Source organism: Carcharodon carcharias, chromosome 7 (assembly GCF_017639515.1).
Source record: "Carcharodon carcharias isolate sCarCar2 chromosome 7, sCarCar2.pri, whole genome shotgun sequence".
In the NCBI taxonomy this organism is placed as follows: Eukaryota; Metazoa; Chordata; class Chondrichthyes; order Lamniformes; family Lamnidae; genus Carcharodon; species Carcharodon carcharias.
The window spans coordinates 77,368,539-77,396,494 of NC_054473.1; the positions used below are offsets into that span (position 1 = coordinate 77,368,539).

Genomic DNA, 27,956 nt, shown 5'->3' on the forward strand with positions numbered 1-27,956 from the left:
AGTGAGGCAGCACTTAGCCTCAGGGAGATTTGTACACTATTCCATGCACATGCGCGGAAGAGCACACTCCTGGCTGAGGGAATCCCCCCACCCACAGAGCGCATGGCGCTTCCTGGCGGATGTCACACTGGGCGGGCCTTAATTGGAACGGCTCACAGGAGGCTGCAAAGTGGCTCAAGAACATCTCAAAAGTTTCTCAAACAAAGATGAAAAAATGGGCAGATAAGCAAGCTGTGATCTGAACATTACAACCAGGGGATGAAGTGTTAGTGTTATTGCCATTAAAGGGGGAACCTCTGAAAGCACGATTCATTGGTCCATACAAGGTAATCAAGAGGGTTAGTAAAGTAAATTATTTGATAAATACACCAGATCGTAGGAAAAAGAATTGGCTATCATATCAATATGTTAAAACAATACCATCGCAGGAGGAAGGAGCAGGTAAGTCAGTAATAAGGACAGTTAGAAGATTATTTTGTGCGATGCTAAGCCCTAAGCAGTGAGGTGACAGTGCCCATGAAAACCTCTGAGGAGTAGATCTTTTTGGCAGAGGTGGCATGCAGACCTTCAATCCTTAACTATTAACAGCTTTATCTGGAAGGTGCTACACTGTTGCTGGGGATGAAATAGAGGAAGAGGTCAATGACTTTCTGCACTCTGCCAGTACCGATTCCAGATGTAACCATGGAGAGGTGCGTTTGTGTGTGACAACAGTTGTTGGGGCTCACAGGTGTGAAATCCCGAGCTTAAATTGGCACATCTTCCTGTGCTGTTGAAGGCTGCGTGTTATTAAGCCAGGTGGCTGGCATTTAAAGGTGAGGTGCAGCAATGTGATCAGCACCTGAACCTGCGCCTTCTCTGGGCCCTTCTCCCTTGCAAAGCCTGCTGGCCCTCCATCGTTTCTGACTGTGCCTCTCAGTCCAGAGAGCAGACTCTGGGACAGTGCCTGCAGGCAACTCGCCTCCTCACCCTTCTGGCCCTCCCCTCGTTTTGAGGTCTCTCCAGCTGAGTATACAATCCCCACTATGACCTAATGGTCCCACAGCTTTCAGCACTGAAGGGGCCTTTCTGCAGAAAGCCCCTGCAAACGTGTAACCCTCCTCGAATTATCCAACTCAACCAAAATATTCCAAAAACCACCGATAGCCCACCAACAAGCAAGTCAATTAAAAACTCCGGACTTCTCACCTCTCCAAACAACTTCTGGGTCTCTTATCCCCGCCCTGGACGTAGAATTAAAAACGTGAAGGTTGCCTGGCCGATTGACCCGTGCACCAAGCATAAAAGCACACAGGCCACTCAAAATTGCAGTGAATTGGGGCTTTAATGGCCTTAATTGGCCCTTCAGTCATCAGCAGGCGCCCTTCTAATTTCTACATGTGCCCACTGACCAAAATATCGCGAGGCGCCACGTCAGGAGGGCTTCCCAATGTCATCTCACCCCATTTTGCAAAGCGTTGGACCTGCCATGTACCCGCACAGCAAAGGTAAAATTCTGGCCATAGTCAGGAAGGGGGGAGGGGCTGGGGGGCTGCTTGGGAAGAGATAGAAGCTAAGGGACAGAGGGAGAAATAGTGCCAATGCTACATTGTTTATGGGGTGGGGGGAAGCTAGTTTGTACAAGGGGGAGTGGGAAAATTCCTGCATCTGGTTGGCAAGGTTCCATGAAACTCCAGGGAAATTCAGCTGGTGGGCACAAGGATAAAACCGGACCTGAAGATTAACGGAATTAAAATGAATTGCAAAGTAACTGACTAAGATCAAGACATGAAGAGGAACGAAAGGGAAGCATTCACCAGTGTTTGGTTTAGTCAAACTGACAGCAGATGCAATAAGGCACCAGTTCAAATCAGCTGAGAAGTACTGGTGTCATCTCAGAAACTGGGAGCCCCTACTGGATTTCTGAAGAGCCGAGTAGAATTGCCAGTTTATTAGTCGATTCCATTAAAATCCAGTTGAGACCAGTTAAGCACCAGTTCAGGCTTCAACTGGTCCGAATTGTTTTTTCCTTTCTGGGTGAAACCCTTTCCAGCTGATGAATTGGAGCGGTGATTGCCAGGGAACTCTTAAAGCCACATGAGTACAGTCGATGGTGCCTTGCGCTTGTAAGAATCCAGCTGGTTTCATCTCAAAAGAACTTCACGTAACTGTACCTTGCATACAGGAAATGACAGATGCCTTTGTGTGTAGGAGCTTGAGAGATCCTGCAGGGCTCCCCTGTGGAGCCCTGCAAGGAGCTACTCATTAAGTAGTTCAGAACAGTGGTGACTTTGAGAGCCACTGACGATGGATCGCCTCCCAGTCCCTGCGGCTTCAACTCCTCCTGGAGGAAGTGGCAGATGTCAGCCACTAGATCTCTAGGAATGTGGGGGCGCCAATGGCACTGTCTCTCGCTCATCTTGAGGTATGAACCTTGGTCTGGCTAGACGCCTATACTCAATGGCTATGTGAGCCTCAGCTTCTGGGATGTGAAAGGGCCTCACTGCCCCTTGATCATCAGGGTGAGCCTCTTCCCTTGGCCAAGCATGGCACTGACGTGCCCTTCTACTCCACCTTTGCTGTTGCCTGTATGCCCAGATGAATATATTCAGTAACTGGCTAGTTTGTGAATGGAGGTCCTGTGATCGCAGGCTAACCCTTTGTGTAGGTCAGAATCAGACTGATCACTAGTAACAGTGAGAAGAGAACACGTGGTCTTTCTCCCTCCAGCCATTTTGGAACTGTGCCCTGCCTGTATCTGACCAGCCAAACACTGCAGGCAGTATTTTCAATATATACCAAACAACTGCTCACATGAGAGGAAAAGGCAGAGATCATCTGTCAAGACTTAACATCTTTGTGCAGGATTAGGAGAGAAAAAACATCATCCACTAAGGCCTGAAGCCATCCATCAGGATCTGTATATGACTGACTTTCTTTTGGACAATTTAACCTACCCTCCTTCCCTGTAACCAACTTCTGTGTTTAAGTCTCTTTGAATGCATCTGAGAGTGAGTTGGATCTTTGTTTTAATCTATCGAGTGTAAAGGACAATACCACCATTTCCTTTTCTTTGAAAACTTTCAAGAAAGCGTGTGTGTGTGTGTGTGTGTGTGTGAGCATACACAGTCACAAGCCTTAAACAGTTAAATACTCACTAAATTGAGAAGTAAATTCTATTACAACACCTGATAGGAGAGGCAGGGAGGGGATCCATTCTACCACCTCTCACCTGGCTGTAACAGCAGGAACCCTGTGCACTGTATGGCCAGTTCTGGTCAATTTTGAAACAACAGCGTCAACAACTTGATATTTGCTTAATGTCCACTTCCAGCTGCAGGCTTAGGGTTCTCCTTCCATGCCACACACCCACTCAAGCGCAAAACTTGTCACATGGTCCTGCTTTCATGCTGCAACACTGGATCATGTATTTTCATGTCACATATCTCAGAGCAAACATCACTGCTTCCCCCACAAGCCGACTGCACAAAACGATGCTGGCTTTAACCCACCAGACACCGTCACATTCCATCCTTCCGAGAAAAGGAATGCTTTACCACAAAGTTTTTATTTAATGATATTTTCAAAATACACGTTATATAACTTATTACATCCTCCACAGGCAGCACGATACATATAGTTATGTATAGTTGTGAAATATGATATTTACATATCTTAAGGGCTTAACCAAACAATCATCGAATTATCATAACCCAGAGCTTTCCTTGTCTCCTACACTTGTAACAACTCTTGATGGAACATCAGCAATTACATGGGTGTTTTTTTTTTGCCAGGATCATGCACAAATTCCAGCGCAAATGGTCATAAACTAACAATTCTTTGTTCTGAACTTTGTCTATTTGGATATACAGTTGGGGTCTCAGCTTTATCATGCTTTCAGTTTGGAAGAGGAGTTTCTAAAGCTTTTGCCTTTACACCTAACATGCTAATTTTTCTTCTTTATTTGACTGCTTTAAGATGTTGTTTATTTTGATGCTCAGCTAAGAAGGCTTCATGATCAGTAGGAGGCGCACGATCAGTGAGGGGAGACTTTGGCCTGAGTGAGACAGAGACTGAGTGAGTATATTTGGGAACTGGTAAATCTTTTTCAAGTTCAATTTTGGAATAAGAGTCAGATTCTGACCTAGAACTATCAACCCAGCATTAATAGCCTTTAAGTAGCCAAATTAAATAGGCAACTGTCTTAGTGGCAGTTAACTGTCAATCACCTGAAAGCCCTTTGCCTGAATAGGGCCTAAATTAGGTGTTAATAACTGTAGCAAGAAGCTAAGCTAGAGGGGGACTCATCACAGATCTATATAAGAAAGGGATTTTTAAGCGCACGATAAGTAAAAGGCGCAAGATCAGTAAGGGGAGACTTCGGCCTGAAGGAGAGAGACTGTATGAGTATATTTGGAAATTTAGTTCTAAGTGGGAATTTGGTGAAAAGGGGAAAGAGGTCCTTTAGCTAAGATTTACTGCAAGATATACGACTTAGAATAGAGTGCTGGGACAAGGGTAATTAGGGAGTTAGGGAAGGAAGGGAAAGAGGTGCTAATTTGCTTTCTAACTTTCTCAGCCTTCAGCAAGTGGTCATACTCTGCTACAGGAGAAGTTAGTTATTTGATGAGTGAGTGACTCAGGTTTATTCTATTCCTAAGGTTCAAAATAGTCTAGCAACTGGTGATAAGGTTAATAAAATATATAATTGAATAAAATAATTAAGTAGTTAATTAGAACACATTAAGGATGTCAGGACAGGTGATGTGTCACAGTTACAGCATATGGAGGCTCCTGAAGATGCCAGTTTGATCCAGGGCAAACACGTCTGCATTAAGTGTTTGAAGTTTGAGCAACTTCAGCTCAGAGTTTATGAGCTGGAGGCTGAACTGCAGATACTGTGACACATCAAGGAGGGGGAAAAGTTACCTGTTTTCTTTGTACCAGAAGGCAGTCTCTTTGGACAGGGTCTTCTGATTTGGTCAGTGGTCAGGTACAGGAGAGTGTGACTGTGAGTGAGATAGGTGAGAGGACTCAGAAGGCAGGAGAGCAGGAGCCTCAGCCCTTGCAATTGTCCAACAGGTTTGAGGTCTTTTCACCTTGTTTGGATGAGAGTGGAGGCTGCAGGGTAGATGAGGTAACTGGCCATGGCACTGTGATACAGGAAGCCATTCAAGTGGGGGGAGCATAAAAGGAAAGTAGTGGTAGTAAGAGATAATATAGTCAGAGGGATTGACACCGTTCTCTCCAGATGGCTGTGTTGCTTGCCTGATGCCAGTGTGCAGGACTGGAGAGGAACTTGCAGTGGGAGGAGGAGGACCCAGTCGTCATGGTCCACTTAGGTACTAACGACATAGGCAAGACAAAGGAGGCTCTGCGTAGTCAGTTTGAGGACCTAGGCACCAAATTAAGAAGCAGATCCTCAAAGGTCATAATCCCTGGATTATTACCTGAGCCATGTGCAAATTGGCATAGGACAAATCAGATTAGGGAGATGAATGTGTGGCACAAAGACTGGTGTGGGAGAAGCGGGTTTTGGTTTGTGGGGCACTGGCACCAGTACTGGAGAAAATGAGATCTGTACTGTTGGGATGGTCTACACCCAAGCCAGGCTGGGACAGGTGTTCTTGCAAACCACTTATCTAGGGAAGTAGAGAGGGTTTTAAACTAAGTAGCAGGGGCAAGGGATCAAATTTGGGAAGATGTGGTAAATCAAAGAGCAGAAACAAGGCAAAAGAATAAGGTATTATTACGGGAAACAAAAAACGGACTGTGACAGGAAGGACAGAGAGCACAAATCTAACAGGAAAACAACAGATTAAATTTGAGGTTATAAAAATAATAAAATTAAAAGCTCTGTATCCGAATGCACATAGCATTCGAGACAAAACAGATGAACTGAGAGTGCGCATAGAAATAAATAATTATGATTTGAGAGCCATTACAAAGACATGGCTGCAGGATGACATGGATTGGGACCCGAATATTGAATATTATACTTTTATACAGGATATTTAGGAAGGACAGGAAGTAAGGAAAATGTGGAGGGGTGGCTCTGGTAGTTAATGATGGTATTAGCACAATAGAGAGGGATGACCTAAGTTCAGGAAACCAGGATGTGGAAACAGTTTGGGTAGAGATGAGAAATGGTAAAGGCAAGAAGTCAGTTGTGGGAGTTGTGTACAGGCCCCCTAATAGTAACCACATGGTAAAGTTGAGCGTAAAGGAAGAAATAATGGGAGCTTGTCAGAAAGGCACAGTGATAATCATGAGAGATTATAATTTACATATGGACTGAAAAAGTCACATGGGCAATGATAGCCTAGATGAGGAGTATATTGAATGTTTTCAGGATAGTTTCTTAGAGCAGCATGTTCTGCAGCCAACCAGAGAGCAGGCTATACTAGACCTAGTATTGTGCAATTGGATGGGAGTAATTAATGAACTCATAGTGAAGACGCCCCTAGGTAGCAGCGACCATAAAGTGATTGAATTTTACATTCAGTTTGAGGGAGAGAGGAGTGGGTCCAAGACTATGTTTTTAAAATTGAATAAGGGCAATTATAAGGGCACAAAAGCTGAGCTGGCTAAAGTGAACTGGCAAATTAGGTTAAGGGACAGGTCAATAGAGATGCAGTGTCAAATATTTAAGGGAATATTTCAGAATGTACAGAATAGATACATTCCAATGAGTAAGGAAGAGTCCAAGGGATGGACACACCATCCCTGGTTAACTAGAAAGGTTAAAGATGGTATCAAACTTAAGAAAAAAACATATAATTATGAAAAGACAGGTAGCAGGTAAGAAAATTGGACAGAATATATGGAACAGCAAAGAATAACTAAAAGACTCAATAGGCCAGAATTTTACCTTCAGCATGCGGGCAAGCGCCCGACATGCCTGAACGTAATATGACACATGATGACGTCGGGGTGCGTCCCGATGTCATCGCGATATTTCGTTCAGTAGACGCACACTGGACTTGGCTGCGCACCCGTCGATAATTGCAAGGCCTATTAAGGCCATTAACGAATTAATTAACCTCAAATTTATGCTGCCCGTCCAACCTAAGCTGGTGAGCGGGCGAAAAGGCCAAGTGACCTTTACATTTTTAGGAAACTTCATCCACAATTGGGATGAGGTTTCCTAAAGCTAATACAAATTAAATAAAAATTTTCTTTTGACATTAAAAACTTGTCCCATCTCATGTGACACAGCTTCAACCTCCCTGAGGCAGCTCCTTGTATGCATGCATGAACTGTGTGCCAGGTCGCTCTCCCTCCTCCCCCACCTGCACAGGTAGTGCTCCGCTACTGCTCGTGATCCACGCAAGGCGGGCCTTAATTGACCCATCCGCATGAAATTGCAGTGCAGAGCTGACTGCGGGAGGCAGTTGGCTCCCTGACTGCCCCTGCCCGCCGAGCCCGCCCAAAGAGGGAAAAATTCAGGCAATAAGGAGGGAAAATTTAGATTATGAGATAAAGCTAGTCAGAAATATGAGAATAGACAGTAAGAGTTTCTATAGATATTTTAAAAAAGAGTTAACAAAGAAAAGTCCCATAGACACAGACACCACTAAACTCTATTTCAAAATAATTTCCAATAACATTATAGACATTATTATGTCTTCTTGACAACCTCACACACACACCCTCACATCACCATCAGGCTCATATCCTCTGGAGCTCGCATCCTCATCTCGTCCACACAAACATTCTATGCAGCACTCTCTCCATCTGTTTCCATACAAGAGAAAATGCTCATTATCAATGGGGAGAGGTCCAGACCAGTGGGGTGCGGGGAAAGAATGGACTGGTGGAGAAGCCCACATTGGGCCCCTCACTCACTTTGAGGAGTGTGCCATCACACTGATTGGTGAGGACGTGGACTGTGCCTGCGGTGATGATGAGGTCGGCACCAAACACACTTGTGAGGATCCTGCACATTATCCCTCTCTCAACACAACTATGAATGCTCTCTCTCCTGCTTTTGACTCTGCTGCCATGCACTAATTATCTCTACCTTAGTTCACAGGGAGCTCTGCCAAGCGACTGACACTCTCAGCCAGCCAGTCCCTCAGTTGCATCCAGATCCTCACCCCTGGCCAAGAGGACACCTCCTCCATTGAAAAGCTGGAAAAAAGCAGCTTCGGAGACCCGTCACAGTGCTTACGCACACCCTCCACCAGTGCAGAGACACACACCTCGGTGGGACCTAGATCTAGAACAGGCTCGGGTTCACAATCTGGTGGTCACCGCAGACGTGTCCACAGCAGGAGAAGGCAGGTTCAGCCAAGCTCCCCGGAACTCAGAGGAGTGCTGGGGAAGAGGCATCTGTGAAGTCTGAGTCAGATTACGAACCTCTGGATTTGGCCTTCCAACTCATCCTGGAGTGGGCAGAAAACATCACGCAGAGCTGTTTGAAGCCCTCAACAGAGTGGCATGTGAGTCAGAGGATTACATCTGCCTGCTCTCTGATGAAGTGATTCCCCCCACATGTGCCTGTATGAAGAACCTGGTCCAGCAGAACACGGAGATATGTGCAGTCTTGCACTCCATCGTGGGACGAGTTCCTGCAGTGGCAACATGAGAGGGAAATGGGGCACCTCTACTTCCCTCTAGGTGCTCCTTCCCATCAAGGAGTCAGGCCGGGGCCTCCGAAGGGAGGAGGAACGGCAACTGGAAACCCCTGGGTCATCCACTCAGGAATCTCAGAGGCTGTCCTCTCCTTCAGAGTCCCCTTTACTTGTGACCCCCTCAATCTCATCCTCTGTCAGTGCAGAGGGAGCAGCTGGCCAAGGAGTGATTCTGGAGAGAGGAGTGAGTGTGTGGCAGAGCCTTTCGGAGCCTTGTGCAAGCAGATTCCCACGCACACGGATCCTTCCCATATCACACTCACCTCAATGCCCTGAGCATTTTGAACGCTGCCTGCAGGGGTTCCCTTTCAGTTGTCCATCTGAGCTGACCTGCATCTCCACACACCCACTGATCGCACTCCAATGCAGTGCCTGATCTCACCCATCACGACTCTTGTTTCACTTTCGATTTAGATGGCATGGTGGTGATTTGGTTCTTCATTCACTCCCCCACCCTTTTCCTTCCCCCAGTTACCCATTTCCTTTCCCCCATCACTGTTGACCCACCCCCGACCCCAGCGTCACCTTCCACCTCCCCTCCCAGCCACAACCCTTTTCCTTCGGGATTCTTCCTTCCTGAGAACCCCACCCCCATCTGCATTCACCTCCCCGACCTCCTCCTTCCCGCCCCCAGGTTCCATATCTGCCTCCAAGTCCCCACCAAACACCTTCAATGTTCTATTGCTATTGTCCAACCCTCACCCTCCTATCTTCCTCTGGCCTCAGTCATTCTCACCATTCCCTCTCAGTTTGTTCCCCTGGAGGCAGACATGAACTCATCAAAGCCCTCCCTTGCACGCTTGCCTGGACATCGCACCCCCCCGCCCCCCCCCCCGCACTGGACTTAGTCCTTCCCCCTTCCTGTCTCCTTCAGACACTCTTACCTCTTCTGCCACCCTTAGTTTTTTCCCCTTACTGACTGTTTCCTCCAGCCTTACTCCTTCCCCTTTCTGAACTCCTTCCTCCACCCTTACTCCCTCCCCTCTCCACACTCCTTCCTCCCAATGGACTCCCTCCCATCTCCTTCCCCACCTCCGAACTCCCTAGTTGCCGTCTTCTCCCACACCCCCCACCGACACCTCCGTTTCAACCCCCAACCCCCACTCCCCCAACAGCTCAACACTCTCACCCATCTCTTCCTCCCCCTCCCCCCACCGACACCTTTTCCTCTCCCAGTCAATCCTAGACCTTCTCCCACCCCCTCAGTACATCTACCTCTCTCAAACACAGCTGGACCTTCCTCTCCACCCGCTTGACCATCATCCGTTGTGAGCAGAACCTCAGCGGTGATGTTCTACCTTCCGTGAGCTGCTTCGCAGCAGAGCCATGTCCATAAGAATCCACTCAGCATGTCATGGATGTTCCTCCAGGGTGCCTTAACTGTCAGGCTCCAGCATCTTGTTCCTTGGGTGTCCGTGATGTGAGCAAGGCCCTGGCAGTTGAGTCCTGACCTCTGCACGTCACAATTGTCAAGGCGCGTTCTACACTGGCGTACAATCACACTGACGTGGGCAATGATCCAGCGGGGCAGGATGAGTCTTATAATGATATGCAGATGTTTTATACAATGAGGTTCCCTACGTCCAATACAGGGAAACGCAGCCCATCATTGACAGGCTAAGCGGATGATCACAGACTGGTTTCACGGCGTTGTAAAACTGATTTCTGGCCTGCTCACCATATTGCCTGCTCACGTCACTGAGCATCCCCAATGCCAGCAGGCACGGAAAATTCCACCTGATGTCTTAAGTAGGTTTGTGGAACAGTTGGAGCCTTCTTAAAGAAAAGGAAAGATCCTATCCACAGCAGGATGAGGACGAATGGATACAGGAACTGATGTTTCTCACTGATATTATGCAACATCTACTAACTCTCAACTTGGCACTGCAGAGGAGATTATTTCTGACCTTAGACAGTTTTCAGAATCAAATAAGCCTTTTGCAAAGAAACATATTATCAATAAACTTCAACCTCTTTCCCCAACTCAGAGGGTAAACACATTTCCTGATATTGAAATAAAAGATCACAAACTTGAAGAATACAGGGATATGTTACAACAAGTGCTTGATCATTTTCGAGCCCGGTTTAATGACCTGTGAAGTTGAGATCCTCCTCCACCTCCTTTGTAAACCCATTCATAGTTGATGTGATCAACGATGGCTGTCCAATTCTCGAACTTCTGGTTATAGTAACAGCTGCTGTAGAAATGGAGCTGTTGGACTTCCAGAAAGACAAGGGTCTAAAGGTGAAACTTAAATCACAGTCTACAATCGGGTTCTGGAAGCAAGTGCCAGAAACAAAATATCCTCAACTCAAGAAAACTAGTGAGCAACTCATATTGTACTCTGTAATTAAGTTTGTAAAGTGGAAACATCGTGCAGTCCTTACAAATCAATAGCTGACGGAGTTCCTTCATACAGACTTGACAGCATATCAGTCAGATTTTAAAAGACTTATGGCCAGGATGGAGACCCACAAGCCCTCGGCTAGCTGTAAGTAACCTGTGTTCATGTCTTGCAGCTCTCGGACATCTTAAGATTATCATATGTGGCTCTTGCGTTCGGTTGGCCAACCCTGGCATATTCCATTGAAGTTACCAACAGATGAGGCTGTTTCCTTCTTCAATAGGAAGAGGTTCCATTTGTTGAAAGTGGTGATGGTGTGCGATGCCCAAATGAAGATCTTGAACATGAATGCAAACAACTGGGAAGTGCCCAGGACTCATTCGTCCTGGCAAACTCAAGGTTGCACCGGACCATGACAACATCACCTGGAATTACCACTGGATGATAAGGGATACCCATTAAGAACGTAGCTTATGTTGACTGGGGGTCACCGGTTACGGTTATTGGCTTAGTAACAAGAGGAGAAGAGTCAATTCTCTCTTAACTCTCAATTCGCTTTACTCACGTCGTTAGATCATATACATATAGCTTTTACATCTGGCTAGATATAGACATGCAGTTTGCACCAGGTTATACAATTTTATACCCAAACGCACCCCACTAGGTTTCTCTGACACTCCGAGTAGTCACAGAATATAAAGGCTAATACCTGAAAAGGAGAGCTGACGCTGGCCAGGTGTTCGTTCTCTCTCTCTTTTGATGTCATCTCTACGTTGCTGACGTAGGTTCTTCCACTTCCACGATGGTTGATCTCCGGAGTCTTCGCTGGCTCCACGCCCGAGATTCATCATTCTTATTCTAAACACAGACTGGGTGACTGCTTTGCAGAACATCTTCGGTCTGTCTGCAAGCATGACCCAGACCTCCTTGTCGCTTGCTATTTCAACACCCCACCCTGCTCTCATGCCCATAAGTCCATCCTTGACCTGCTGCAATGTTCCAGTGAAGCCCAACGCAAACTGGAGGAACAGCACCTCATCTTCCGATTAGGCACTTTACAGCCTTCCGGACTTAACATTGAGTTCAACAACTTCAGATCATGAACTCCTCTTTTCTCATCCCTTTTTTCAAAATTGATTTTTATTTTTTATCCACTTATTTTCAATTTATTTATTTTTATTTATTGTTTTATCCCCCATTTTCGATCCATTTTCCCCCACCCCACCCCCACAAGGGCCATGTTACTTGTTCATGTTAATCTTTTCAGAGTGCTTACCCTTGTTCTGCTATTATCACATTCTGCTTTCTGACATATGCCACTATCAGCACCTTTTTTAGCCCTTACCACTACCATTAACACTCCCTTTGAACTTTTGTTTATCTTTGTCAGTCTCTACTTTGCCCCCACCTATCGCTGGTCTTCAATCCAGCTTCACCTGCTTCACCCCCATTAAGCAGTATAAATTGCACCATATTTCTACTTCTCTTTAGCTCTGAAGGGTCATACGGACTCTAAACATCAATTCTGTTCCTCTCTCCACAGATGCTGTCAGACCTGACTTTTTCCTGCATTTTCTGCTTATGTTTCAGATTTCCAGCATCCACAGTATCTTGCTTTTATCCATTTGACAATTTGATTTTGTTAATGGAATCTCCATGTCCAATCTTTTCAGGAGAAGCGAGCCCACGATGCCCGAGTGTGAGCCTGTACAGGCAGAGGCATACCCCACATGGAAATCCTGACTCCTTATCAGGAGCAAGTGCTGGCCCTGCTCAAGCCCGAGATGACCAGAACTATAGGCAATAGCAAGAGTGGAGGGAAGTCTGGTTTTGGTGAGATGGCAAAATTATCAGACTGGGTGATAAGAAAAGATGGTTAGTTTGTTTTAAAGGAGGTTAGGAAATTGCAATGTGTTTGGTGTATAGATTTTACACATGAAGATTCATGTCATTGCTCAAGGTTTCATAGTGTCTGCTGAGTTCATTCATGCACATCAGGCCACAAAAAGACTTATGAGTCGTGTGATGCGTCTCGAGTAATCTGATACCCCATTACTCCCTTACTGATCTCTCTCTCTGTTACCTCTCTGAAGCCTCTTCAGCGCAAGCTGCAGCAGAATCCATGCAGCAACCTCCCCCAAGGATCCTCCTCAGAGGATCACTTCCTCTCTCCGCACCCAGCATTATTGCAGATACTGGCGCTTAGTCAGGGTTCTGCCTGTCAGACAGGGGTCACGCACATACCAGCCAGAGCACTTCACATTCGCATGTGCAGCTGCTGGAGAGTGTGGTGGAGCAGGCCTCGGGCAGTTGGAGGAGTGTCCAGGGTGATCCAGAGACTGCTTCTGAGTCGGATGATAAGCCTCGAATTGTCCTTAAGGCAACAGATGCTGGATGTCCAGCGAGAGATCAGTGAAGATTTGGCAGGTATACCAGAGGGATTACATGCTCTGGCCCTGGCTGTGGACGTCCGCCCAGGCCATGAGCACTGTGATCACCCACTCTTCAGAGCCCCACACTTCCTCCATAGACAGCTTGGTGACTATACTGTAGGGGCAAAGCGAGGGCATTGCAGACACAGTTATCGGGATGCGCTCCGACCTGCACACCATTACCCTGGCTCTGAGCTCAGGGGCACAGATCTAGGACAACAGTGGAACTGGGAGCTTCATCACCCACTCAACTCCTGGAACCTCTCCAGTTGGCAGGGAGCACTATCCAGCCCTAGTGGTTGCTGGGGTTGGGGGTGGGTAAGCAATGTTGAGAAACAGCTGTTTCCATCTGGAAGCTCCTCTCAAGGCACCTCTGAGGGCAGGGGGCAGCACCTCCTCTGTTCATCAGCCATTGACACAGGCCTCCACCGCTCAACCATTACCGGGGTGACTGAAGAGTCACATGTGTCTGTGCAAGAGTCCGCTGGAGTGGCCGGCCACTGAAGACCACAACCGCACAAAGGGCACCCGTTGAAGTCATCCAGGCTGAGGAAGGCGGCAGATTGACACCCATTTCCAGTGCAGGTGCAACACCCAAATGGGTTTGTAAATATCCGCATTAGTCATGAACAGGAGCACATGGGTGACATTTGCCTTTAATGATGTTGATATGCCTTGAAGGCTTGTGAATAAACACAGAACTCACATTCCTTCATGCTTATGTTTTTATTGATAGCTTTGGCTGTTATGCCTGTGGGTTGAGGTAGGAAATCAAAGATTGAGGGAGGGCTGGAGGAATCATGTAAATGTGTAGGTAAATGGAGGAGGTTTAGATGTAAGGGCATCAGGCCTTGCTCATTGCAACTGGGAGATGGTGGGGGGGGAACAATATTTCCCGTAACCCCTGATGTAGCAGTGGTGAGCAACTTGCGAGCCACATGCAGCCCATCAGGGGTCTGAGTGCATGCCGCAAGTTAGTTTGTTGACCGTTGCCCACCTACAGGATTGCCTGATTTCACTGGTTTCTGTCCATGTAGTTTTTTTCCTATCTGTATTACTAAAGTGATATGCATGCAAAGCAAGGGTATGGCATCGGGATGTGACACAGATCTCTTAAGTAAATGTTTGAGATGAGCTGCTCATCCAAAGTTGCATGTTTCCACAAGGGCACAGCTGTCCTAAAAACCATGCCATTATGCATTCCAAGCATTGATCAAGTCAAATAACGGGTGGTTGGCAGGATGAAGCGAGGTGCATGCTGATTGCACACAACATTAACTGTGAGAACCATACCCGCAAGTTCTAAGTACGCAAGCGCAGTTAGCAAAATTACCATATCCCAGGAGACCGTCTTGGTTGCAACACTGGTGGATATGGGAGGTTGCACTTTTTAATGTTAATTTTGCCAGTAACGCAAAGCCAGTTTTGAATAGCGAATTAGTGAAATAATGCATCACCGAATGCTCAGGTATTTTATTCCATGGGATTAAAAACCAAGAGGAAATTGTCAACGGTATTAAATGTTTGCAACTCAGCAGGCATGCTATGGGATACATCGAATGCAATAAATACAACAGACTAATGGGTGGTAACCCCAGTGCTGAATTGTGAAGCGCCTGCACATCCGTGATTCCTAATCGAAGAAAGTTTGTGGAGGACAGGACAGATCCAACCAGAAGTTGCAGAGTATGATGTAAGGGAAGCGTAAATATTTTTGTTTTTACCATTTGACGTTGATGACAGTTCTACGATTTATATGAATGATTAAGCATTTTCAGTAACGCATTATGAAATATTTCGCGTGTATTACATGTATTTAATCTTATTCTTGGGGTCATGGTGAGTGCCCGTGCCCGATTTCAATCTTGCGACCCAGAGATGAAGGAGGGCCATTCATGCAGCCCGCTCACTAGTCTAGGTTGCCTTTCACTGCTCCACAGAAACCTTTGGCATGTTAAGGCATCCCTAGTGTCACAGCCAGGGACATTTGCAACAGCATCACTGTCTTCCCTCACCTCATCCTCAAGAGGATTGGTCCCCTTCTGGCCTGTCTTCATCCTCCAGGGCATCTCCTCTTTGTACAGCCACGTTCTGGAGGACACAGCAGGCCACGACCATTAGGGACACAGGTGAGGGGGAAGCAAGAACGCATCTTGAGGAGTCCGATGGTCTGCTCCACTATGGCCCTGGTGCTAGTTCAGGTCTCTGCATCAGATCTTGGGACCCTCAAAGGCACCACAAGCCACCTCGAGAGGATAGCCCTTATTGCCTAGATGCCATCCCTTTAACACATTTGGGCTGGTGAAAAGGTCTGGAACTTGAGAATTTCTAAGAATACATTCGTCGCAGCTGCTATGCAGACATCTGGCACACACCTGCATGACCCGCCACTTATGGTTGCACTCCATCTGTACGTTGATTGAGTGGAATCCCTTTCTGTTCAGCAATGTGCAGGGCTGTCCCGCAGGAACCTTGATGGCTATGTGTGCAATTGATGGCTTCCTGTACCCTGGGGAAATCCTTGGGCTCTCTCGTTCTGGCTTTGGGTATCCTGGGTGAAAATGATATAATTGCCCTCTGGAACATTACATCCATGAACACCTTGATACAATGTTATGCAGCCAGCAGTATTATCCCCGTCAGGCTACACAGGCTGCCTGAAAAGAGCCCGTGGTGAATAAGTTCAGCAGCACTATCACCTTCAAGGCGACAGACATCAAGTGCCCCCCCACCCCCCAGATTGAAAAGATCTACCCTGCGAGCATCTCACAGTGATATAACAGTTGCCTTTGAAAACCTCAGTCATTTTCTGCAGAATCTCATTCAGTTGCAGGTAGCTGAATCGCTGCCTGTATGTCCTTGGTACAGCATAATGTCTTCTGCAGCTCCGATGAGGGTTTCTATCGACTGCTCCTGACGCTCAGGATCTGGCACTGCTCTGTCCCCTTCCTGAGGATCCACAGCATCCTGAGCCTCCCCGCTCTGATCCCTTATTCTCTCACCCTTCCCCTCCTCATTGGAGGCTGCCTCCAACAGAGACCACAATCCTCACCTGTCTCCAAGAGTATTCACCCTTCATCCCTGGGTTATGGACAGAATATTCAATGAACTATCAAAGCAGCCCTGTGAATGAAAGTCCATCTCAAGAAAATATCCAAAATTTAACCCACCCCATGAAAAGAGAGTCCCTGGAGTCTGCATAGCTATGCATAGCTCAGACTCTGCTCTCAACTACAGTTAAAAAACCCCCAAGCAAGGTTGCCCTTAAAAAAAGTTCCCCATCTGATATAAAGCTCACCTTGAAGCCGTATTATTGCCTTGTGGCTGTACTATTCCAGTCAGATAGCTTGTTAATTGCCTCAATTGGCATTTAGATTAACATTTAATAGCACAGGTGTGTTTCAGACCTTTTGACCGCCCACATATATTATCGTAAACCAGCATGCTGACATCCTCTGCATCGTGAAGCAGGAAATGCGGGTATTATTCAGCACAAGATTTCATATCTCTTCCTTTATTTGTGATTAAAAGCTTTTATAAAGCTTTAAAAAGACTACTGCAAATATGTTATTCAAGCATCAAAAGCACAATACTTTAAGATAACTATTAATGAGTAAAATAATTCAAACCTGAAGTGGGGCAGTGCATTTTTAAGTAAAGGCATAAATATACTGATAAATAACAAATCAAAAAGTAAATATAAAGTAAAATGTAACAAAAGTGTGCAGTCAAGTTAGTAACAATATAAATAAGAAACACAAAGGCTATGAAAATACAGACAAACTATCCCATATGAAAAAAAGAGGGGGAAATGAAGTAGAGGAGGCAGTGATGGAGGGAGGGACCCCAATTCCTTCTGCACCACCCGTCCGCCTCTATGATGAGACCTCTTGTGTGCCGGGGCATCAGGGGCTGCCCAGCAGCAGGGTTCCCTCCTCTGAGTTGTTGCTGGCCACAAGGTGCAGACACGACAATTTTAGCCAGAGTCTGACAAAGAACCTCATTATGCTGGCTCATGACTTGATTGCATTGTCCCACCGAGACAGCACGAAGAAGAAAAAAAATCGAAAAGAAATTTGTTTCTCTTCCACATCCTCTTGTTTAGATTGTTTTTTTTAATGGACAAATGGCTGGACTTAGAAAATGGCCACCACTGACCACTTGGTGGTAATTCTGGAAGTTTCTGAGCAGTTTAAAAATGGACTAAGGCTAACACACAAAATTCCTGGAATGTAACACCCCTTGAATTGTATAAACATTCCAGCCAAGCTAACACAAAGGATAGTAGACAATCAGCCAGCTATAGACAAAGGCAAAGCTATTTGTGACTCATCTCCAGCATTCTACTAATGGTTCTAGTTACCTGTTCAAGGGAACGCATTAGCTGAATAGCTCGACTCGAAACAACCATCACATGACCGAGACTTGAGCCGTTAGGTTGCTTTAATTATACAGCTTTTGGGTTTTACCTTCAGTTGCTGTTTAACCTCGGAAGAGAACCAGGACTTAAGGCTAGCAGCCTGCCTCTGTCTACCATTAACCATCTTACAGGTAGCAATAAAGATCTCTGACCAGGTTTTAAGTTGTGTGGCCCTAATTTACACTGTGCTCTACTGGAACAACTGAACTTCTGTATCTATGCCTAGAAGACTAACTGATTGCCACGTGCCTTCTTCCATTGTGGAAGTCATCACTTCTGGAAAAGCGGATCACCTTACAACAGTTTCATCTTACTAACCCCTGAAGGAATGCACCACTGGACTTTTTGATTTTGGACTCACTTGAAATCATAATTCTTATTTTTAACCCTGGCCTTTGCCCTGAACCCCTTTCTTTTCTCTTATCCCTCTTTTATTGTATTAATGCAAAAAGAGACATATGTTGCAAAGCCCCTTCCCACTTTTTGTGTGTAAAATAAACTATCCCTCTTACTTTACCTCCATCTCCAGTTTGCTGTGGGGTTATTAACAGAGAATTAGATCACTCCAATACTGAAGGGTTGGAGAAAATATGCCATCACTTAAACAGGAGGAAATCAGAAATCAAAAACACTTTTGTTTACGGACAGGTAGTGGGTGGAGAAACCAGAGCTGTTTAAATTATATCTCCTCCTGTCCAGAACAGTTTCTTTGCATATGCTGGTTTAGAATCTCATTCTGCTGCAGAATAATCTGCAGATGCTAGATATGAACCTCGTGCAGATGCTGGCTAATAACCTGTCTTTAAATCAATCAAGGCTTACAAGTATGAATTTGACTGAATTTCCAGCCCTGTGATATATCTTGACAAAAGCGCTCAAGGAGCTTCCCTTTCCTTCCTCAAGCACCATTACATTTAGCATTAGCACAGTATTGTCATCAGCACTGCCCTCAATCAGACATTTTATCATCCTGACAGGCCTCTCCTCCGCTGTAGCTACCGTGGCACATTGGTGCGATGTACTTGCCTCCATTCTATCCTGACCTCATTCAGGAATCTCGGACACTGAAGCCAACCCACCTACGTTGCCACCTGATATGTCCCATTGCATCAGGCAGGAAAAAAGCAAATTTTTTTTTATCACAAATTAACCATCATTTTGGTGTGAGCACTCAGCATTTTTATTTAAACATCACCTTCGCTCATCCCCAAATCTCATACACTGCAATTTATCACGGGGTTGGAGAGACCAATTAGCCACCATGCGTTCCATCAGTTCCTTGATGTACATTCCCTACTTCCAGTCAGTGAGCGCTCCCGGGCATTATGGCCCAGCTTTGTCTAAGAAATGGTTTTTAAAAATCTTGCTGTCCTGTCTCGTAATCATTCCATGATTTCTGTTGACAGCTAAAAGTCTGCACCCCGGGGACTTTACACACACAATCCGAATCATGCAATTTCTTATGGCACAGACTCACTGTCTTATGTATGGTGCTGTTTACACTGACAACAGTTGCTGCTTTCTTCCAATCAGCACTCTGAACCTTCCTTGGTGGTTTCGTCTTCCCACACCCTAACAAGTGGTTACGCCTTGCTTCCACCTCACCTCGGAGAATGTTAAATTCTTCACCACAATCCTGACTTTTCTTCAGCACAATCTCCTGCACTTGTATGGTCTTGTTAGATCCAGTGTCCTTGGTTTGCTGGGGCTAAAGGATCCTGGTTTCACACTTGTTTCGGGGTGACCCAGTTGGTGCAGAGACAGAACATCCGGAAAACATTGTTAGAATAAACATATGCTGTTTACTTACAAACTAAACTCTGCAGCTACACTTGTACACTTACAACATAAAACTGTCTTTCACTCATCAGTAACTAACTCAAGACTCCTCCAGATAGAGGTAGCCCACGCTGCTCTGCTATTGGACATCAAGATCATGTGACCTTACAATACTTGCCTTAAAGGTATATTACATATCAGATTACTACACTTTTACATGGGCAGAATTTTTCACTTGGCGTGCCCAATCCCCTCGAGCATGAAATAGCGTGTGATGATGTCTGGCAAGCGTCCCAACATCATCGCATGAAATCTCGGTCAGCCGGCGCGCGAGTCGGCAGCATACCTGCCGACAATTAAGAGTCCATTAACGTAGTCATCGATGGTGTTTTTTCATTGCCTGTCCAATGTTATGGCTGGCAGGTGGGCAAATTGGCCAGGCGGCCTTTGCCTTTTTGAGGAAACCTCATCCAAGGGCAGGATGAGGTTTCCCATATTAACTTAAAAAAAGGATAAAGGGCAGAATTTTGCCCTTGATGGGCGGGTGGGCAGCTGATCACTGCCGCCGAAACGGGCCCCAGCAGGCCGCCCGACCGGAAGTGCTATGCACTTCCTGTGCCGGGGGGGGGGGGGGGGGGGGGGGATTCCCCAACCGTCAGAGTGCGCTCTTTTGCGCATGTGCACGGAAGAGCACACATCTCCCTGAGGCCAAGTGCTGCCTCAGGGAGATCGCTGAAAGGCTGGCAAATATAAGAAATAGCACAGTAAAATATTCATTACCATGTCCCCCTCATGTGAAAATGTTACACGAGACAGGACATGTTAATGAAATGAATAAAAACTTTATTAAACATTCTTAAAACCGCTATCAAACCTCATCCCGCCACTGGATGAGGTTTGTCATAAAATCACAGGCCCGTGCGCCGAGCTGATGTTCACACAGGCCCCTCAAAATATTCGACGATTGGCAAGTTAAGGCCTTAACAAGGCCTTTAATTAATGGCGAGTGCGTGTCCCGCTACATAGCGCGCCCACCGACCGAAATATTGCGATGCTGCACATAGATGTCGGGACGCTCGCGTGACATTTTAAGCACCTGCACGCCAATCAGAAGATTCTTCCCAAAATGTTTGGACAGAATTTACATCAGCCGTATGTTCAGGTGACTGTTCTTAGTGCCTGGACATTTTTTTCGGTATTTGAAAATCTTTAATTATGGCCTTTGAATTCTTCAGCTCCCTGAGGCAGCTCTCAGCCTTCGGGGAGCTTTCTGTGAGTACCAACCCGCGCACCTGCTGACTTCCGCGCTAGCCCCCTCCTCCCGCCCCCACTCCAGCAGCGTTGAGCTATTCAGTGCGACTTTCATGCTGGCTGGCTGTCAATTGGCCAGCAAGGGATGGATCACAGGTGGCGGCAGCCTGTTTCCCAGCCGCTCCAGGGCCTGCCGACTGTGCCTGCACACCGAACTCAAAATCCTGCCCCATGCAAAAATGAGTATTGTTCAACAGGCTACACTTAAGGCAGAAATTTCGGCTGGTAGGCTGTGCCCAACCTGTTCAAGTGTGAAATGACGTGCAATAGTTCAGTCGGCGGGCTGCACTGGGGTTAGCAGCACACTCACCGGCAATTAAAAGGTCTGTTAAGGCCATTAAACAATTAACCTTAATTTTCCGCTGGCTATCCAACCTAACAGTTGGTGAGCAGGTGAAAATGCCCAGCAGCCTTTGCATTTTTTGGAAACTTCATCCACGGGCGGGATGAGGTTTCCAAAAGCAAATAAAAATAATGTACAGGTTTTACAATTGAATTAATAACATGTCCCCGCTCATGACAGAGTCATGAGGGGACATATTTTATTACATCTTTATTTTTTTTTAACAACGCTTCATCTCCCTGAGACAGCTGTGCCTAAGAGATTATCAAGGGCTCATTTGTGCGTATGAAGCGCTCCCCCCCCACTCCTCGTAGGCAGTGCTGAGCGCTGTCAATCGCATTTCACGCCGGGTGGGTCTTAATTGGCCCACCAGCATGAAATCGTGGCCCAGTGCCAATTGTGGGCAGCAGTTGGCTTCCCGACTGCCCAAGGACAAAATTCTGCCCTTAGTCATTTATTTTAAACCTGCCAAGTTACTAAATAAGAAAATCTAAGTACACTTAGAACTATTGACCATTATATTAAATTATTAAAAAAAAATTTAAATTACAAAAAATATTTAAAATTACATTTACAGTTTAGTCAATAACAACAGAATTAAATATTTTTAAAAAAAGAAAAATAATAAGTGAGCTGTGAAATGCCTGTGGAATTGTGGAGATGCTTCAAATCTTAACCTTTCACTTTAAATACCAACGCTATCAGTGGCTGCTCTTAAGGGGTATGCCCAGGTCCTCTTATATTATGGGGTCGCAGCCTCAACTATCTTGCACTACGCTGCAGTCTGCCTAGTTTGCTTCAAATGAGGCACCACAGGACAAGAAGGCTACGGGTAACGTTAACTTACAGCTAAGTAGGCAATTCATTCCCCTCATTCAGAATGGTTCTGACACTACTCTGAGGTGGGCCATGATGTTTGGTTTAGGCATCAGAGAGGCGCAGTAGATTTTTCAGTTGTGAGAAAATGGACGGTGATGAAGTCCATGCAGAATATTGTGTGAAGGTGCGTCGGGTTGTAACCAAGGGTGATGGATGGCTGCTGTGAATGTGATAAGCTGACTTGTCTAAATGGTCTCCTGTGGGGGTGGGATGGCAGAAATGTAACCATGTATATGTTGCACAGAGGGCTCAAGTGACTGAGCTACTGGAACCTCTGCAGTATTAAGGCCTCATGGCCATCAAGACACTCCCTTGTGGCCCCTTGCACATCTTCCTGCGCTGGTCTGTTCTGGCTCCTCCTCCTCCAAGGCATCCTCTTCTCTGGAGCACAAGGTTGTGCAGAGTGAAGCACACAACAATCATCAGGGAGTCTCTCATGGAGCATACTGCAGAGCTTCTCCTGATCTTGGCACCTCAACCTCATCTTCAGGAGGCCAATTGTCTGCTCTATGACGGCCTGGGTTGTCCTGTGGCTATTATTGTACCTGTGCTCAACTCAACGTCTGCACTAAGAACCCTCAGTGGTGTTATGAGCCACTTAACAGATAGCCCTGATCACCCAGCAGCCATCCTTCTAAAGCATTAGGCCCAGTGAACATGTCTGGCCCCTGACAGTTCCTGAGTGTATACAAGTCTTGGCTGCTGCCCAGGTACCTAGCGCAGACCTGCATGATTCTCTGTTGATGGTCACATACTAGTTGAACAGAGAGTGGTCACTCTTTCTCTTTATAAATGTCCTGGGCTGGCCTGGTGGAGCATTTATGGTGATATGCATGCAGTCTATAATTCCCTGAACCCTGAGGAAACCTACCATCACCACAAAGCCTCTGGCTCATACGGATGAACTGTTGCAGTCCATGGTGAAATCTGATATATTGACTTGCTCTTATGCACATTGCATCTGTAAAGACCTTTGTGCAGTGGTGGGCAGCAGGCTGCCTTATTCCACTGAAGTCCCCACATATAGCCCAAAATGATCCGAATGCAAAATAAATTCAGCACTAGTGACCTTCAGGGCAACTGGCACTGGATGACCACCCACGTAATTGGAAGCAATCCCCCAGCCATCATCTGAGGTAACAGTAGCTTTTGACAGCCCGAGTCTCCTTTGGCACTGTGTCTCAGTCATATGCAAGTATGTTATTTTCACTTTGTACACGTGATTGGGTGGATAAAGCCTCCTTCCACACTTCTGTAGCTGCACCATCCTGCGCTCAGAAGCCCCTTGTTCTTGTCCAGGTCGGGCACCCTCTTGCAATTCTGGTGCGTCCTGCTCCTGACCATCTGGCTTTCTCTATCTCTCCCACAGAGACTACAATCCCCATGTTGCTCAAAGCACAAAGTGCTTCATGTGCACTGCAGTCTAAGTGTACAAGTGTCTACAGACAAGTTTCAGAGTTAAACCCTGATAGATGCTGGTGAATCCTCACCTCTCCTAGAAGAGGTATTTGTTATAAGGGTTTGTTCCATGTATCACGAAGAAGTCTGGAAGCATGAAGTGTTCATTTCTAACATTTCCAGGGTATAGCCTTAACTAGGTACTACCTGCATGGTAAGCCAGCATGTAGGTAGTACTCAGTCCACCAACATGTGACTCTCTACATCATGCTGTTTATCCAGTCTGAACAGAAAGAGATCAGAATGATATAATGAAGGACCCGGCTCTTGCAGCCCATCTGTCTCCCGTAAGTATTGAGCATGAATTTAGCAGAGTAATCATCCTGAGACGGTGGAATCTACTGCATTCCAAGATGTTTTGGGGTTAAAATATGGAAATCTATTCCATTCAGCAACACCCAGGAAGACAACTGAACAAAATGGAGTCCTTTGACTCTGCATTTGACCAGGTCTGGCAATGGAGCTTCTTTGGGCGAGCTCCAGCTGTGTCTTGGGTTCAGATACATCACAGTCCAGTCAGAATTTGTTTCTTTAGCTTTACATATCTTGCGATTCCAGGGTCCTACTCCAGTTTCTTCGCTTTTTTGTATGAGCATTAGCTGCTGCCATATTATAAGGATTTGTTCTGTGTCCCACAGAAAGGTCTGGAGCCTTGTATGGTTGAACATTTCAAGTGTTTATTGGTAACACGGAACTATAAACATCTCCAGGCAGGGCCAGCTCAAGACCTGACTAATCGGGGATAGCTATCCAGGGTGCAATGTGCTGAGGAGTGCCAAAAACTGGAGAGAGAGAGAAAAAAAAATGCCTAAATAGGAAATGGAATTGTTTAAAGATTTATAATACTGCATTACAATCTTAATTAGTGTTATTTAACTTCATATTAGCCAATAGTGCACTTAGGGACACCTTAACCTGTCATGTGACTTGGCATGGAGCAGCTTGGAAACAACAATTATTTACAATAATCACTAATAAAAGGTAAGTGGTATTCATATATATATGGTATTGTTGCTTGTCACAATGCTAAAACAAGTGGTGTTAGTGGTGATGCAGGCCACATCACGGTTGATATTTTTATGATAAACCACCATTTTCTTCTTTACCGTATCAGAGTTTCATTCTTGAAAATAATAAAAACTGATCCCTTGTCGCCCAATAAAATTGACTTTAAAAAATGCTTTGCTGTCGGTCGCATTTTCATGGTTTTTCTCCTGTTTTTTTCCAGTTCCGATATGCCTCCAAAAAAGTTCAGGCTACAAAAACAGAAAAAGGCTTCTTCAGCAAGAAGAGTTCAAGAAACATCCAAAATTGTCAACTTTTTTCCAGTCCTACTATCAACCCAGGGAGGAGTGCAGCCTTAAATCCTTCAACACCAGCATCCAGCTTTACAAATTCGTCGTCTGGTCTCGTCAAACCAGCTGAAAACACCATCATCATCTGAAGAAGACAACGAACACACTCAGGAATCCAAATATCAGGACCAAAATGTCAGTAATGTTGAAGAACTGAACAAAGGTATAATAGCTGGAAATCCTGAGATTGGTGTTCAAAGTGAAAATGAAAACACGGAGAACCATGTCAATTACTATGATCTAGCACTTTGATCTGATAATTTGTCAGTGGCAGAAACTGATCATATAATTTTGAATGAGCCCCTTCCTATTAACAACAACAGTAGCTTTCCAAAAGATGTAAATAAATGTAGTTTCAATGATGTATAGGAAAATTAACAATGGTGGAAAGTTTCTCAGGAGATGGGTAGTATACCCAGAGCAGCAACAAAATTTTTGCTGTCACAAGTCAGTCATCTCTAGGAACATCTGGAAATAATGACTAGAAACATGCTCATGAATATTTGCAGTCACATGAAAATTCAGTACCTAACCTGCAATGTCGTAAGAAGTGGTTTGAGTCAACTTTGTGATTACAAACTAACAAAACTATAGATAGGGAGATGTAGTCACATATGTAAAAAGGGCAAGAGCATTGGAATAAAGCCTTGGAACATTTAATGAGCACCACCCTTTATTTAGCTGAACTCAGTTTAACTTTCATAGGAGCTTCAGATAGATTGTTTACACCAAAAACAATAGGAATTTTGTAGGTTGTTGAATTACTTGGAAAATTTCATGTGACAACAAATGAACACTTGCGTTGGGTGTTGTCTGAATCGAAACTCAAATTCATTATTGTAAGGAAAAAATGTCCAGAATGAAATAATTAGTTTGCTGGGAAATGCTGTTCAAGAAAACATATTAAATTGTGCTAAAGAAGCCAAATATTTCAGCTTTATTTTAGACTGTACTCCAGACATTAGTCGTATCTACTGAGCAACTTTCATTTGACATAAAATTTTTTGACGTAGAAAATTTTACAATTAAGGAGCATTTTCTGAACTGTAAATCAGTTACAGATACTACTGAAAAAGGATTCCATGATATTATAATTGATTTCTTAACAGAATGCAAGCTGGACTTACAAAACTGCAGAGGTCAGGGGTATGATAACGGGTCCAATATGAAAGGAAAAAATAAAGGGGTCTCTAGGCATGAATCTTAAAAGAAAATCTACAAACATTTGATATGCCATGTGGATGTAATTCCCTGGACTTAGTAGTTGGGGATAGTGCTACAAGTTGCCTGGAATTGACTTCATTTTTGTGGAACTCTCCAATGCATATATTTTTTGTTTCCTGCCTCTGCAGTACAATGGTATATACTGAAAAAACATGTTAACTGTATTACCACAAAGCCTTTATGCGAGACCCAATGGAGAATAGAATATCTCAAAAGCTATTAGATATGAAATTACTGGAATCTGAAATGCTATTTTGAAGTTTATAGAAATGCCAGTTTCTGATTCTGAAATACGGCATGAAGCATGCAACTCATCACAAATAGATTTCAAATTTTTAGTTATTATGAGCTTCTTGTATGATATCTTAGAATAAATGTATGAACTGTATGAATGAACCTCAGCTCAAAGAAATGGAACATTGACAGCATGAGCTGAGAAATTTTACACATCAACCAAATATGACCTAGTTTCTGGAAAGTAGAATGCACTTCTGGAATCCCAGCCCAAGGGAAAGCTGGAGAAAATGTATAGGCAGCTTCAGCACACTGTTCATGAACACACAACTGAAGTGTAACATCTTTAAGAACACCGAAAGAACCATAAAGATGATGCAAAATGAAAAGGAGGATTTTGTAAGAAGGTTGAAAACGTGAATCAACCAGCAGTAAAATAAATTCTTGTTTACAGGAAAAGTTGCAAATCTGAATTGGTACAAGTTGATCTCCTAACCCAAGTTGTTACATTAGTTTGATTTTGTCATTGGTGTTAAAGCCTTAGTTTGTAAATACAATAGACATAATTATGGAATGATAAATATTACCTGTATAATATGTAATAAGTTCCCACCAGCATCCCCCCCCGCCAAACCAAGCTTGGCATAATTAGGCTCAATCTTGATTGGAGACAGTGTTTCATCAACAATTCCGCAGGTGTGACACCTGTTGTCGTATGAGGGGTGGTCCTATAATGGAAAAGAAAACGTGCTAATTTAGTTGCTATTAGAATCGATAGATAATTTCTTCATACCAGACTTGAACATCTTAACTGCTCTCTTGGCAGGGTGGTACAGTGAAATTTTACAAATAATATCATTGAGGCTGATATATCAGTGAAACTCAGCGCTAGTAAATACCGCTCCATTGTCTGATACGACCACTTCTGTTAGTCCGTTGATTGTGAAAAATTGCCGTAGCTTGTCAATTGTAGCAGATGTCGTCGGCAATTTCACTTCACATATGTCCATCCATTTTGAGTGAGCATCAACAATAAGAGGAAACATTGTTCCCATAAAAGGTCCCAAATAGTCAATGTGTAATCGCACCCATGGCCTTCTTGGTCACTCCCAAGGGTGTAATGGAGCTGTTGAAGGTTTTGCACTTGCTGACACTGCATACAGCCTCTAAGTTCTCAATTTCTCCATCCATCCCAGGCCACCAAAGATAGCTGTGTGCTAAGGCCTTCGTTCGGGAAAGTCCAGGATGTGCAGTGAAGTACAGACAACAATGGCTTTCATCTGTTTTGAGGACCAATCACTCGTGCTCCCTATAAGAAGATACCTTCCTGGCTGGTTTTTTTGTATCTTCTCTGAAAATAGGGTTTCATTTAGTCAGATTCCTGTTCTTGTGACCAACTATGAAGAATTTCTTCTTGTACTTTGGATAAGATTGGGTCTCGACTTGTCCAATCTCTAACCTGTCTAGCACATACTGGTGATGAATCCAGGAAGTACAATAACAAAATAAATTCTTGAGGAATGGGAACATCCTCATTGTTTACTTGCATGGGCAAACAACT

The 27,956-nt window shown here is 44.9% G+C and overlaps 1 long non-coding RNA gene across 2 annotated transcripts in view; it reads right to left on the minus strand.

Annotated features, from left to right (window-relative positions):
- Positions 1-27,110, minus strand: part of LOC121280277 — a 75,745-nt gene extending 48,635 nt beyond the window's left edge. Inside the window, exon 1 of one of the 2 annotated variants that reach the window (XR_005943583.1) lies at positions 26,983-27,110. This is a non-coding gene — a long non-coding RNA (uncharacterized LOC121280277). Of the gene's footprint in view, positions 1-3,211; positions 3,439-26,982 lie in introns of those variants that run through there. The other variant, XR_005943582.1, reaches the window with a different exon arrangement.
- Between the last annotated feature and the right edge of the window lie 846 nt (positions 27,111-27,956).